Below are 15,236 nucleotides of genomic sequence, written 5' to 3' on the forward strand. Positions count from 1 at the left end.
GTCCGTGATTATGATGTGGGGTACACCGAATCTGGAGATGATGTCCCTAATAAACTTGACGGCTGTTGAGGCGTCGAGTTTCTTGATGGGCTTGGCTTCGATCCATTTCGTGAACTTGTCGACTGCCACCAACAGATGTGTGTATCCCCCTTGGCCTGTCTTGAATGGTCCGACTGAATCTAATCCCCAAACTGCAAACGACCACACAAGAGGAATTGTCTTCAACGCAGATGTTGGCTTGTGGGATTTGTTGGAGTAGAACTGACAGCCTCCACATCGGTCGACCATATCTTTAGCCATCTCGTTTTCCTGCAGCCAAAAGAAACCGGCTCTGAACGCCTTGGCGACGATTGCTCTCGAAGAAGCGTGATGACCGCAGGTTCCCGAGTGAATATCCTCCAGGATCAGCTGCCCCTCCTCTGGGGAGATGCATCGTTGAAGAACACCTGAGACGATTTCCTTGTACAATTGGTCGTCGATGACAGTGAATGACTTCGACCTGCGGACTATTTGCCTGGCTTGGACTTCGTCTTCTGGAAGTTCTTGCCTCAGGACATATGCAATGATCGGCACAGTCCAATCGGGGATGACAGCCAGAAGCTCCATGACCAGATCAACCACAGCAGGTACATCGACTTCAGTCGGATCTGTTGAGCTCTTGGGTTGTACTGGTTCCTCTGTGAAAGGATCTTCTTTGACTGAGGGAAGGTGGAGGTGCTCGAGGCAGACATCACTCGGGACTGGTCTCCGAGTGGATCCGAGTTTTGCCAACTCATCAGCTGCTTGGTTCTTCAATCTCGGTACATGGTGGAGCTCTAGACCTTTAAACTTCTTCTCCAGCTTCCTCACTGCATTGCAGTATGTGGTCATGGTGGGGTTCCTGACGTCCCACTCTTTCATCACTTGATTGACCACCAAATCCGAATCGCCGTAGACCATCAGGCGATGGACGCTGAGTGAGATGGCCATGCGCAATCCGTAGAGGAGAGCTTCATACTCTGCCTCGTTATTGGAGGAATCGAAGTGTATCTGTAGCACGTACTTGAGCTTGTCGCCCTTTGGTGATATGATCACAACGCCAGCGCCGGAGCCATTCAACATCTTAGACCCATCGAAGAACATTGTCCAATGAGCCGAGCAGATGTGGGTCGGTTGCTGTTGTTCTACCCATTCTGCTATAAAGTCAGCCAGAGCTTGAGACTTAATAGCTTTCTTGGCCTCGAACTTGATGTCGCAGTACAACATCTCCATTGCCCACTTCGCCACTTGACCTGACGCATCTTGATTGTGGAGAATTTCCGACAATGGAGCATCAGAAACGACAGACACCGAGTGGTCTTGGAAATAATGGGCCACCTTCTTCGCAGTCATGTAAATCCCGTAGATAAGTTTTTGATAATGGGGATACCTCTGCTTGGAAGGAGTCAGGACTTCGGAGACGTAGTACACTGGCCGTTGAACTTTGTATGCTTTGCCTTCTTCTTCTCGTTCGACTGTAAGAACAGTACTGCCGACTTGATTTGTAGCCGTGATATACAGAAGAAGGGGCTCTTTACTGAGCGGAGCAGTAAGAACCGGCTGGGTGGAAAGTAGGACTTTGAGGTCGTCGAATGCGACTTGGGCTTCGTCTGTCCACTCGAAAGTATCTGATTTCTTCATGAGTCGGTACAGAGGAAGTGCTTTCTCGCCGAGTCGACTGATGAACCCGCTCAAAGCCGCTAGGCAACCTGTGAGCCGTTGAACATCATGTAGTCTGACCGGCCTCTCCATTCGGACGATGGTCCCGATCTTTTCGGGGTTGACGTCGATCCCTCGTTCAGAAGCGAAGAAACCGAGTAACTTTCCGCTGGGAACACCGAACGAACATTTGGCTGGGTTGAGCTTGATATCGTACCTACGAAGGTTGGCGAATGTTTCTGCCAAGTCAGTCAGCAGGTCGGAACCTTTGCGTGACTTGACTACGATATCATCCATATATGCCTCCACATTCCGACCGATTTGGTCGAGGAGACATTTTTGGATCATGCGCATAAAGGTAGCTCCTGCATTCTTCAGACCGAAGGGCATAGTGATGTAGGAGAAGCACTCGAATGGGGTGATGAAGGCTGTTTTTAACTCATCGGGACCATACAGACAGATCTGATGATAGCCCGAGTAGGCATCAAGAAATGACAGACGCTCGCAACCCGCAGTCGAATCGACAATTTGATCTATGCGGGGGAGCGGAAAATGGTCTTTCGGGCAGACCTTATTGAGATGCTTGAAGTCGATGCACATTCGGAGCGACTTGTCCTTCTTGGGCACCATGACAACATTGGCGAGCCACTCGGAGTGGTGAACCTCGCGAATGAAGTTGGCTGCTAGCAGTTTGGCCACCTCTTCCCCGATTGCCTTCCTCTTGTGCGCGGCGGACCGGCGCAGGCGCTCTCGGACGGGCCGAGCGGCAGGATCCACGTGCAGTCGATGCTCAGTCAACTCCCTGGGTACACCTGGCATGTCAGAGGGTTTCCATGCGAAGATGTCCCAGTTCTCACGGAGGAATTGGGTGAGCTCGGCTTCCTATTTAGGATCGAGGGTGGTGGAGATGTTCGTCGGTGCAGCAGAGTCGTCCGTGGGGTGGATGCTGACCTTCTTCGTCTCTCCTGCCGACTGGAACGCAGATTCAGAAGCTGGCTTCTTCGAGCGCATCAGGTCGGCGGGGTCGACTGTTTTCTTGTACTCGTCGAGCTCGAGAACGGCCATCTGCTGGTCGGCGATTCTTGAACCTTGCTGTAGGCACTCTTCGGCTCGCTGTCGATTGCCCGTGATGGTGATCACACCCTTCGGGCCTGGCATCTTCAGCTTCAGGTATACGTAACATGGACGGGCCATGAAACGCGCATACGCTGGGCGACCCAGAATTGCGTGATAAGCGCTCTGGAAATCGACCACTTCGAACGTCAGCTTCTCCTTGCGGAAGTTCTTGTCGGAGCCGAAAATGACGTCCAGCGCGATCTGGCCGAGTGACTTGGCCTTCCGTCCAGGGACGACTCCGTGGAACTGCATGCTGCTCTCGCTGAGTTTGGACATCGGAATGCCCATCCCCTTGAGTGTGTCGGCGTACATGATGTTCAAGCCGCTACCGCCATCCATGAGGACTTTGCGCAGTCAGACTCCTTCCACTACCGGGTCGACGACCAGAGCCTGTCTTCCCGGGGTGGGTACATGTACTGGATGATCCGACTGGTCGAAAGTGATCGCAGTCTGAGACCATTTAAGGAACTTGGGACTGGTTGGAGTGGCCATGTTAACCTCCCTGTTCACCAGCTTCAGTCGACTCTTGCTTTCGATGTCAGCAAAAATCATGAGGGTTGCATGGACTTGGGGGAACGAATCCTCCTTATCCTCCTCATCTTGTTCAGGGTCCTTCTCACTTGGTTGCCCCTCGCTGAAACCCTGGATCAGGAGACGACACTGTCGAGTGGTATGCTTCGCATATATGGGGTTGCCCTCTTCGTGTGAACCGGACAAGGCTGGTCCAGGATGGGATTGTTGAACTGCTTCTTCTTGGGGGTAAACTGCGCCTTCCCTTTGCCCTTGAACTTGGCATTGGTCACGACTGCAGCCTCTGCTTGCGGAGTGGATGGAGCTTTATGCTTCTGTTTCCGAGTGTTACTCCCGTCTCCATCACCGACTGTCTTGTGCTTGCCGCTCCGGATGCGGTCCTCTTCTTCGCCATTTGCATAGCGAGCCGCTATCTCCATCATCTTGCTCATGGAGATGTCGCCTGTTCGACCGAACTTTAGGTACAGCTCTCTGTACCGCACGCCTGCCTTGAAGGCGCAGACTGCTTGATGCTCGGTGACGTTCTCCACCGTGTGGTAGAGAGTTGTCCAACGCTGGATGAAGTCGCGCAGGGGCTCATTCGGCTTCTGGACGTAGTGCTGGAGCTCCACGAGGCCTGCAGGGTGCTTGCATGTCCCTTCAAAGGTCCTGATGAACACTCGGGCCAGATCCGCCCAACTGTAAATGCTCGAGGGGGCCAACTGGTTCAGCCACGCTCGCACCAAGCCGTCGAGCATCAGAGGGAGGTGCTTCATGGCGACATGGTCGTCCCCTCCTCCGATCTGGACTGCCACTCGGTAGTCATCCAACCACGTTTCCGGTTTGGACTCTCCTGTAAACCTACTGATTCCCGCTGCCAATCGGAAGTTGGGCGGGATGTCAGCTGAGCGGATGGCTCGACTAAAACACTCGGTACCGGACACGATGGCCCTGCTTCCACTTGGACGGTCCATATAGTGACCATCACGGTGGGCTCGACCTCTGTCGACTCTTCGCTGGGCGATATGTCCTCTTGCGTCGGGTCTTGGGTCGTAAGTGTCGCCGACTGAACGCCGATCATCATGACGTCGGGACCCATAGGGCCCACCCCGCAGAGGGGTGCATGAGCGGCGTCGATCTTCATGAATCATGGAACGGCTGCCTCCCCTGTGGCGCTGATGGGAACCAGGGCTGTGAACCGACCGATGCGTATTCCCGTGGACGGAACTATTATAGATCCGGTTGTGCGACTGGGAGACCGCCGAATTCTGTTGTTGTGTCATGTGCAACAGGGCTCGGATCTGCTCGATCCCCCTTCCTGCCTCTGAATCAGTCGGCTGGAGGGAATCGGCTATCTTGGCAGCTGCAGCCAAGTTGAGGAGGGGCGTGCGGAACAACTCCACGTTGCTCCGCCGAGTGTGTCGACTGGCAGAACGGCGAGGTGGACGGCGCGCACCGGATGCTTCACCGACCTCGCGCTCGCTTCGGCCAGCTTGACGGGGATCTTTATGGGAGTTGGCCATGTGAACTTCTGCTGCAGGCCCGCGACCCGCGTACTCGGAAGGAAACTCAGTCGGAACTGAGCCCGAGCGCTGGGAACGCGGGGCAATCACAACAGACTCCAGAACTGCCACCTGAGAAGACGCGATCTGGCGCGCCTGGGCGTGCTGCACCCAATGCTGGAGACGCGGACGGCGGGACCGCTTGTTTCGGCGCATGACGGAGGTGCAGGTCGACAACGGAGCCTATTGTTGGAGAAGAAGAATGCCGTGGGCGCCGGCACGGAAGTGCGTAGCCCCACGACGGGAAGCGCCTCGACGTCGAGAGGAGCCTCCCGAAGCCACGCCGAATCGTCGACGATGAAGGAAAGAGCGCCGAAGAAGATCTGGTGACCCATGCTCGAATCTCCACCGGACGACATGACGAAAGGAAGTAGTCGCAAACTCGCCAGAAGTCGCTTAGACGCCTGCCCCACGATGGGCGCCAACTGTCGTGGGTATAAGCCTGACAGTAGATGTGTAGGGTACGAATGAGATGGGCAGAGTCATAGCTACGGCGAGATTGTATGAGTTCAGGCCCCTCTCCGGTGGAGGTAACAGCCCTACGTCTCAGTGCTCTCGGAGCTTGTTGTCGAGTGGAATATGGAATACAATGATTTGCTAACCCCTCTACCAGTGGGGGAGGGTGGCTTATATAGAGTGCGCTGCCCTCCACAACGGTTCCGGTACAGGGGTGGAGTAGTGGCGATTGAATGTGTACGTTACAGGTAACGTATGTCCTAAATGCTAATAAATGCACCCGAAAACGTACGACCGTTTCCTTCCAAGGGGTTACGATGTACCGAGTGGTATACAGTCGGTTGACCTACGAATGCTAGTCACCGACTGGAGGACCGAGGGTATGTTACCGACTGGACGACAGGGATTCCTTAATTCAGTCGGAGTTGACTAAGGGTCTTGTCCTCTGCGAGCGGTAGTCCCTGGGTAGGACCTATAGGGCAGGCCTATGACCCTACCCTAGGACTATAACCCCATCACATGGTGACTAGGGATGTTATTACAATTGGGAAGAAAACTACGGGCGATGGTGGAGACGGCGTTATTGTTGGCGTGACCCAAGCGAAGATGCCAGAGATCGTCGGTGGTGATGGAGAGGGCTGCCTGCACACCGGAGTTGCTGAAGAAAGGGTAGAGGTCTCCATGACTATTTGATCTCATGATCAGCCTCCCCGTTGCTAGGTCCGTCACGGAAAAACCGAAAGGGTCAAAAGCAATAGAGCAAAAGTTGTCTATAGTGAAACGGCGTACTGAAATAAGATTTTTGATGATGGAGGGGGAGATCAACACATCATTGAGAGAAAAATTGGAGAGAGAGGTGGAGCCGACGGCAGTGATGGGTAGGCGGGAACCGTCACCGACGAGGATGCCAGAGGAGTGACGCAAAGAGGGAGAACCATACGAGGTGAGAGTGTTTGCGTTACCTGCGACGTGCGACGTAGCGCCCGTGTCGAGGAACCAGTCCGGCGTGCCGCCGGCATGTTGTTGCTGCAGGGTCAGGTTCTGGAGGGCCGCGTAGAGTTGGTGGTACTGCTCCCAAGATCGCCCGATGCTGGGAGTGGGAGGGGCGGCCACGGGATAGGCCTGGTGCACCGGAGGCGGACGCGGGCCGAGGAGGCCGGCTGCGTTGGGAGCCACCCAGGGAGGCCGAGCAGCGGGTACGTTGGTGAGGAGGGTGCCGTAGGGGGCGAAGAAGCCAGCTGGTGGTGCGGCGGGTCCCGGAGAAGGCGAACCGCGCCCGGCGCCGGAGCCGCGCCCACGTCCACGTCCGCGGCCACGGCCGCGTCCTCCTCGGTCGCGATCGCTGGCAGGAGAGGCGGGGCCTCTGTCGCGGTCGGTGGAGCCACTGGTGGTGCCCGGAGGTGGTGACGGAGGTCCCGCCAGGAGCGTGCCCGATGGCGAGGGCGGTGGCCGTTCCTTCGGGGCGTCCGTCGAGGCGGGCGCGTTCGTTGGCGGAGAGCTCCTCCATGAGCAGCTTGGAGCGAGCCTGGATGAAGGAGGGGAAGGGCGACTGCATCGGGAGGAGGGTGGCCATGACGTGGAACTTGCGGCTAAGGCCGCGCAGCAGCTGCAGGGTAAGGGATTGGTCGGAGACAGGCTCGCCGACATCCGCGAGGGCGTCGGCGAGGGACTTGAGGCGGCGGCTGTACTCGGCGATGGAGAGGTCGCCCTGGACGAGGGTGCGGAATTCGGCGCCGAGGATGACGGCGCGGCCAGGCTGGTTGTCCGTGAAGAGGAGGTGGAGCTGCATCCAGATGTGGTGCGCAGAGCTGGCGGGGGTGGCGACGGCAGCCAGGAGCTCGTCGTCGACGACTCCATGCAGCCAGAGGACGACGGTGAGGTCATCGGTGTGCCAGAGGGCACTCTGGGCGAGGGGCTCAGTGGCGTCGTCAAGGTGGTGCTGGACCTCGTGTTTGCAGGCGACGAGGTAGAAGAGCTGGCGCCAGCGGGTGTAGTTGCCGGACTCGAGGTGAAGTTTGGCGGAGAAGAAGTGCGCGATGGAGGCGGGCAGGCCGTTGGCCACGGAGGAAGGCCCGGCGTCGCAGTCGAGGCCGAGAGCGGGGACGAGGGCGCGATCCGGAACGCCGAGAGGAGGGCGTGGGATGGCGACGCTGCCCGCTGTGCGGAGGGCACCCATGGCAGGAGGAGTAGGCGTCGCGGAGGAGGAGGCCGCGCCGTCGTCCCGTACGGCAGTTTTGCCGAGGGCGGCGGGGGAGGCACGACAGGGCGCGGGGGCGACGGCCGGGGCTGGAGGCCGTGGGGCGAGCACGGCGGGTGCAGCAGCGAGAGGAACGGGAGCGGCGGGTGGTGGAGAGGCACCGTCAAGCTCGGCCGAGCGGGTGCGGCGGAGGAGACGGTGCATGGTGGGATAGGATCGAGAAGAGGGCTGATACCAAACTAGAGAATAATGTGCTGAGATTGATGATTGTATTGCATCAGAGAGTACACATATATACACGCTGTGGTGTTGGTTACAACGGCTGCAAGCCATGCATGCCGGTGCATGCGCACGACCTGGGAGGAGTGGCGCCTAAGCTACCTAGAAGGATCCCGCATGACCAGGTAGTGGGAGTTATCCAAAGGAGGTTTCGAACAGGTGAGTCCATTCATGTACATCACCTTCCCTTTTCCTTTTTTGTCCTTTTTATTCTTAATTCAGTATGTGATATAAATGTTCAGGTACTTCCAACTCTAAGAACTTCTACTTCATGCGTGCTTTGTGACTCTCCTCCTGAGATATGCCATCTGACTGGATATTGCTTTTGGCTCAAGCTTTAGTTAGCATTTTCTTCAAAAAGGAAATAAATCAAAGAGTTACGAGTTCCAGAAAATTCAAGAAACATTCTAATATGTAAATTTTCTAATAGACTATGAATCTGCAATTTTTCATTGAAAATCATTTGCGGTCTTGCACAAAAACACAAAAAATGTGATTATCTGCGATAGCAGGTACTGTTGCTATGGTTTGCTGTTTTAGATCACTGTATTTATGTTTTCTCATGTCGGACAGATTTGAAAAGATTTTTCACACAGAATTGTGTGGAATGACGTGTGTCCTAACGTGTACATTCCAGATTATTTTCGAAACTACAAATATATCTTTTTACCAATTTTTGGACCTTTACATGCTTGTCATGCAGTGGGATACAGTGAGTATCTTACATCTTTGGGGATTCGCCAGCGTCCTGCCCCATGGGACAGGCCCAGCAACGAGCCGGCCTCATTAATTACCTGATGACAAATTTTACAGGATTTTCCAGTGCTTTGCTTTTCTTGTCTGCTTAAGGTGGTCCAATCCAATTGTCGGTATACAGTGAATCCTTGGTATAGCAATAACTGAATCATCAATATTTCATTATTCTCCGAAGGGATCCTGATGTAGACAAACTATGTGATGTGCAGGATATTGGTGGCCCTGTACTGATAATTCCTATCGTAATTTCTCAAGTTCTCCTATGTATGCGCTTAGAGGTTTGCTCAGTTCCGTTTTCCCAAATGTTTTTCTTCATCAAAATTGATTGGTAGCACTATTTTACCATCTTTTTCCCTATGTATGCTAGTCTAAGTACATTTTGCCTGTCTATATTCTTTGCAGGGTACTCCATCTTATGCACAGTTTATGTATGAGGATGCTGACTCCAAGTTCGCGCCATCAGTAAAAGGAGTTGCAGCCACTGCTCATTTCAATGACCTGCACTACATAATCCCTTGGAGGACTGCACGCATCTTCACTTCAAATTACACCTATTCCTTCCTTGTCAGCCCAGGCCGCATGTTCTTTCGCCTCTACTTCTGTCCGGGTGAGTACTATGATGACGATGGAGACTATGCTATCTCCAATGCCTTCTTCGGTGTCACGACAGGAAATCTTGTCCTCTTAAATGATTCTAATGTTTCACAAACAGCACAGGATATCAGTTTTGCCTACCTTGTGCGTGAATTCTCAGTGAACGTTTCTTCAGGCAGCTTGGACCTCACCTTTGCCCCATCAGCACATCGGAATGGTTCTTATGCATTTGTGAGTGGCATTGAGATTGTGCCCATCAGCACATTGGAATGGTTCTTATGCATTTGTGAGCGGCATTGATTAAATAAGGATTCGGCAAGCTACAAGGGGAGATACAGCACGTTACTATGTTACCTTTTAAATCTCCCCCCCACAGAACTGATAGTTGTAGTTACATTTGCTAAAATCTGAAGCATGTGGCCTTTTGGAATATGCATCTTTTTTTTTCCTATTTTTTATTTGTTGGAGGACAACATGTATGTACTCATATTTTTGGTTCATCTTTTTTTTATGTATTAATCGTTTGCACGACACATGATGCCTAATAATAAGAAAAGAGATGTGTATTGATCATGAGTTTAGTATACTTATTTTCAGCTATTTAGAGGCGTTAATATTGTTTCTGTGGAACAAGCTGCATGGCAAAAATATGTAGCTATACTTAAGAAACTTTGAGTCACCTTACAAATATGCAGCTCATTTGATATTTTCCATACTTTGGTTTTTAGCTGATGTCCATTCTATTCTGGTGACTGGAGACCGTGGTGGTGGGTTTGGCCACCGGCAGTAGCGCCAGAGTGGGTGGCGGTGACAGATAAGTTGATAGACGCGGGTTCCTCTATAGTTACAAGTCACACGATCTGTAATGCCTGGATGAATCAGTTAAAGCCAGTATTCCTTGGCCATCATGTGGTGCTGCCCAGGACCCCACTTATCGCCTCCACTATGATGTAATACCCAGAAGTGCATCCGCGCCGGCGTCAAGCCCAATGACTTCAACGCCATGGGAAATGCACCTTCCTGATGGGAACTGGCCCTTCAGGTTTTATGGGAGGTTCAGAGACGGATGTGTCGAGTATTCATGGGAGGTCCTCGTCTAGGTATAATTTTTCCCTTCAGTCACCTTCTCATTCGCTTGCCTGTTAGTTTACGTGCAAAAAGCTTACGTGTACTACTGTATGGTACAAATATGATGTAGGTTGATCTACTCTGGTCTTTTCCAAATGGATGGGTTGCTGTTATATCTTTCTTTTACCATCAAATCGTATTACTTGATTGTTCTAATATACTATCCAAAGGGTCCACTTATTCCTTCAGGAAAAGCACCTCGAAAGTTGATAAAAAACACTCTGAAAGTTGATCCCAAAAATCACACTGGAATATTCTTCCATTAAGTTGATCTGGTTCCACTTTCTTGACAAATTTGTGCAAAATGTTTTCAGGTACTCAACCTATTGATGTACATGGACATGATGACTCTCTAGTGTTTATGGACCAACCAACCTGTAATCATGGACCTTATTGTCTTGTAGACCATTTGGTGTTTCGAGTGTTTTGGATCTTGCACTTTGTGCATGTAGATACAAACTTGTGTGTTCTGGACCATCTGAAGTCTCTCATAGTAACCAATAGTCCTTATCTTTTTGTGACTTGTGTGTTCTAGATGATTGATAAGATGGTCAAAACTATGCTTCCTCTAGGTTAATTTGTTTGTCAACTTGCGTTCAATGTATGTGCATGTTTATAAACATATTTTGATTGTGGTGTAATATGTGTTTATCTTGAACCTTCTTGTGCGTGTGAGGATAATAATTGAATATTTTTAGAGCTGGTAGTACAACCTGTGGTGCACCATGAGCTATACTAATGGCACACCATGATCTATACTAATGGCGCAACTGGGAGGCATACTAATGGCGCACCTGGGAGGCATACTAATGGCGTACCATGAGCTATACTAATGGCGCACTGCCTGGTGAGCCATTAGTATACCAGATACTAATGGCGGCCATTAGTAAAAAAATCTAATGGCGTGATGCTAGTGGCACACCTATAGTGCGCCATTAGTAGCCAAAATAGGTGCGCCACTAGCAGGCCTTTTCCTAGTAGTGTCGTTTGTGTAGGAAATTTTTGTTTCCCATACAACGTTCCCCAACAGTGGCATCATGAGCTAGGTTCATGCGTAGATGTTATCTCGAGTAGAACACAAAAGGTTTTATGGGCGTTGATGTGCGATTTGCTTCACTCCTTAGTCTTTTCTCGATTCGGCAGTATTGTTGGATTGAAGCGGCCCGGATCGACATTACTCGTACGCTTATGAGAGACTGGTTTCAACGACTAACATGCAACTCGTTGCATAAAGATGACTGGCGGGTGTCGGTTTCTTCAACTTTGTTGAATTGGATTTGACCGAGGCGGTCCTTGGAGAGAGGTTAAATAGCAATTTGCACATCACCGTTGTGGTTTTTGCGTTAGTAAGATGCGATTATACTAGATACCCATAGCAGCCACGTAAAACATGCAACAACAAATTAGAGGATGTCTAACTTGTTTTTGCAGGGTATGCTTGTGATGTGATATGGCCAAAGACATGATGTGATATATTGGATGTATGAGACGATCATGTTGTAATAGTTAATATCGACTTGCACTTCGATGCTACGACAACCGATAGGAGCCATAGGGATGTCTTTAAACTAACGTTTGTGTTTGCAGATGCGTTTACTATATTGCTAGGTTCTAGCTTTAGTAGTAATAGCATAGATAGCATGACAACCTCTATGGCGGCACGATGATGGAGATCATGGTCTGGCGCCGATGAAAAGAAGATCATTCCGGTGCTTTGGTGATGGAGATCAAGAAGCAGAAGATCATGGCCATATCATATCACTCATGAATTGCATCTGATGTTAATCCTTTTATGCACCTTATCTTGCTTAGAACGACGGTAGCATTATAAGGTGAACCCTCACTAAAATTTCAAGATGAAATTATGTTCTCCCCGACTGTGCATCGTTGTGACAGTTCATCATTTCGAGACACCACGTGATGATCAGGTGTGATAGACTCAATGTTCACATACAACGGGTGCAAAACAGTTGCACACGCGGAACACTCGGGTTAAACTTGACGAGCCTAGCATGTGCAGACATGGCCGCGGAACACAAGAGACCGAAAGTCGAGCATGAATCGTATAGTTGATATGATTAGCATAGAGATGTTTACCACTGAAACTATACTCAACTCACGCGATGATCGGACTTGAGTTAGTGGATTTGGATCATGCACCACTCAAATGACTAGAGGGATGTATTTTTTGAGTGGGAATTTATTAGTAATTTGATTAGTTAAACTCTAATTGTCTTGAACATAGTCTAAGTCCACTTTGCAATATTTTATGTTGTAGATCAATGGCTCACGCAGTAGCATCCTAAATTTCAATACATTCCTACAGAAAGCTAAGTTGAAAGATGATGGAAGCAACTTTGTAGACTGGGCACGTAATCTTAGGCTCATCCTACAAGCTGGGAAAAAGAATTATGTCCTTGATGCTGCGCTAGGAGATGAACCACCCGCTACGTTTGACCAAGATGTTTTGAATGCTTGGCAATCGCGTAAGGAGGACTACTCAGTAGTTCAATGTGCAGTCTTGTATGGCTTAGAACCGGGATTCAACAACGATTTGAGCGTCATGGAGCATATGAGATGTTCCAGGAGTTGAAGTTTATCTTTCAGAAGAACGCCCGGATCGAGAGGTATGAGACCTCCGGTAAATTCTATGCTTGCAAGATGGTGGAGAATTCGTCTCTCACTGAACATGTGCTCAAAATGTCTGGGTACTCAAACCGTCTAGCTAAGCTGGGGATTGAACTCCCGCAAGAAGCTATCACTGACAGAATTCTTCAATCACTGCCACCTAGCTATAAGAGCTTTGTGTTGAACTATAACATGCAAGGGATGAACAAGTCACCCGGCGAGTTATTCGCGATGCTGAAAGTCGTAGAGTCAGAACTCCAAAAAGAGCATCAAGTGTTGATGGTCAATAAGACCATTGGTTTCAAAAGAAACGACAAAGGCAAGAAGGGTAACTCCAAGAAGAGCGGCAAAACTGTTGCCAATCCGACGAAGAAACCCATGGCTGGATCTAAGCCGGCAACAAAGTGTTAATTATTGCAAGGGGATGGGTCACTGGAAGCGCAACTGCCCCGAGTATTTGGCTGATAAGAAGGCGGCCAAAGAAAAATCAGGTATATGTGATATACATGTTATTGATGTGTACTTAACTAACTCTCGTAGTAGTGCGTGTGTATTTGATACCGGTTCTGTTGCTCATATTTGCAACTCGAAGCAGGAACTGCGGAATAAACGAGAGCTGGCGAAGGATGAAGTGATGATGCGTGTGGGAAATGGTTCCAGGGTTGATGCAATCGCCGTCGGCACAATCTCACTTCAATTACCATCAGGATTAGTTATGAACTTAAATAATTCTTATTTAGTGCATGCGTTAAGCATGAACATTATATCCGGATCTTGTTTATTGCGAGACGGTTACTTGTTTAAGTCAGAGAATAATGGTTGTTCTATTTCTATGAGTAATATCTTTTATGGTCATGCACCCATTGTGAGAGGTTTGTTCATATTGAATCTTGATTGTGATGATACACATATACATAACATTGAGACCAAAAGATGTAGAGTTAACCATGATAGCGCCACGTTTTTGTGGCACTTCTGCTTAGGTCATATTGGAGTAAAGCGCATGAAGAAACTCCATTCTTATGGGCTTTTGGAGTCACTTGATTTTGGATCACTTGACACGTGTGAACCATGCCTCATGGGAAAGATGACTAAGACTCCGTTCTCCGAAAAAATGGAGCGTGCAAGTGACTTGTTGGAGATCATATATACCGATGTGTGCGGTCCGATGAGTGTGGAGGCGCGCGGCGAATATCGTTATTTTCTCACCTTCACTAACGATTTGAGTAGGTACGGGTATATCTACTTGATGAAGCACAAGTCTGAAACGTTTGAGAAGTTCAAGCAATTTAGAGTGAAGATGAAAATCATCGTAACAAGAAGATCAAGTTCCTGCGTTCTGATCGAGGGGGCGAATATCTGAGTTTCAAGTTTTGTGCTCACTTAGGACAATGTGGAATTGTTTCACAGTTAACACCGCGTGGAACACCACAGCGTAATGATGTGTCCGAACGTCGTAATCGTACTTTGTTAGATATGGTGCGATCTATGATGTCTCTTACCGATTTGCCGTTATCGTTTTGGGGTTATGAATTAGAGACAACTGGATTCACTTTAAATAGGGCACCGTCAAAATCCGTTGAGATGACACCATATGAGCTATGGTATGGCAAGAGGCCAAAGTTGTCATTTCTTAAAGTTTGGGGATGTGATGCTTATGTCAAAAAGCTTCAGCTTGAAAAGCTTGAACCCAAAGCGGAAAAGTGCGTCTTCTTAGGTTACCCAAAAGAGACAGTTGGGTACACCTTCTATCTCAGATCCGAGGGCAGAATGTTTGTTGCTAAGAACAGAGATTTTCTTGAGAAAGAGTTTCTTTCGAAAGAATTGAGTGGGAGGAAAGTAGAACTTGATGAGGTTGTGGAACCTCTGCTTCAACAGGATGATGGCGCAGGGCAGAGGGAAATCTCTGTTGAGGCAACACCAGTAGAGGAGGAAGCTAATGATGATGATCATGAAGCTTCAGATCAAGTTGCTATCGGACCTTCCAGGTCGACAAGATCACGTACTGCTCCTGAGTGGTACGGGAATCCTGTCTTATCTATCATGTTGTTAGACAACAATGAGCCTGCGAATTATGGAGAAGCAATGGTGGGCCCAGATTCCAACAAATGGTTAGAGGCCATGAAATCTGAGATAGGATCTATGTATGAAAACAAAGTGTGGACTTTGGAAGTATTACCTGAAGGTCGCAAGGCTATTCAGAACAAATGAATCTTTAGGAAGAAGACGGACGCGGACGGAAATGTAACCGTTTATAAAGCTCGACTTGTGGCAAAGGGTTTTTCACAAGTTCAAGGAGTTGACTACGATGAGACGTTCTCACCGGTAGCGAT

General features: G+C 49.7%; 1 long non-coding RNA gene across 1 annotated transcript; it reads left to right on the top strand.

The window, feature by feature from the left end:
- Positions 1-8,662: 8,662 nt before the first annotated feature.
- Positions 8,663-8,981, top strand: LOC123404528. Its single transcript, XR_006611835.1, has 3 exons — positions 8,663-8,684; positions 8,763-8,831; positions 8,956-8,981. It is a non-coding gene; the product is annotated as an uncharacterized LOC123404528 (long non-coding RNA).
- Positions 8,982-15,236: the final 6,255 nt, after the last annotated feature.

Source organism: Hordeum vulgare, chromosome 1H (assembly GCF_904849725.1).
Source record: "Hordeum vulgare subsp. vulgare chromosome 1H, MorexV3_pseudomolecules_assembly, whole genome shotgun sequence".
In the NCBI taxonomy this organism is placed as follows: Eukaryota; Viridiplantae; Streptophyta; class Magnoliopsida; order Poales; family Poaceae; genus Hordeum; species Hordeum vulgare.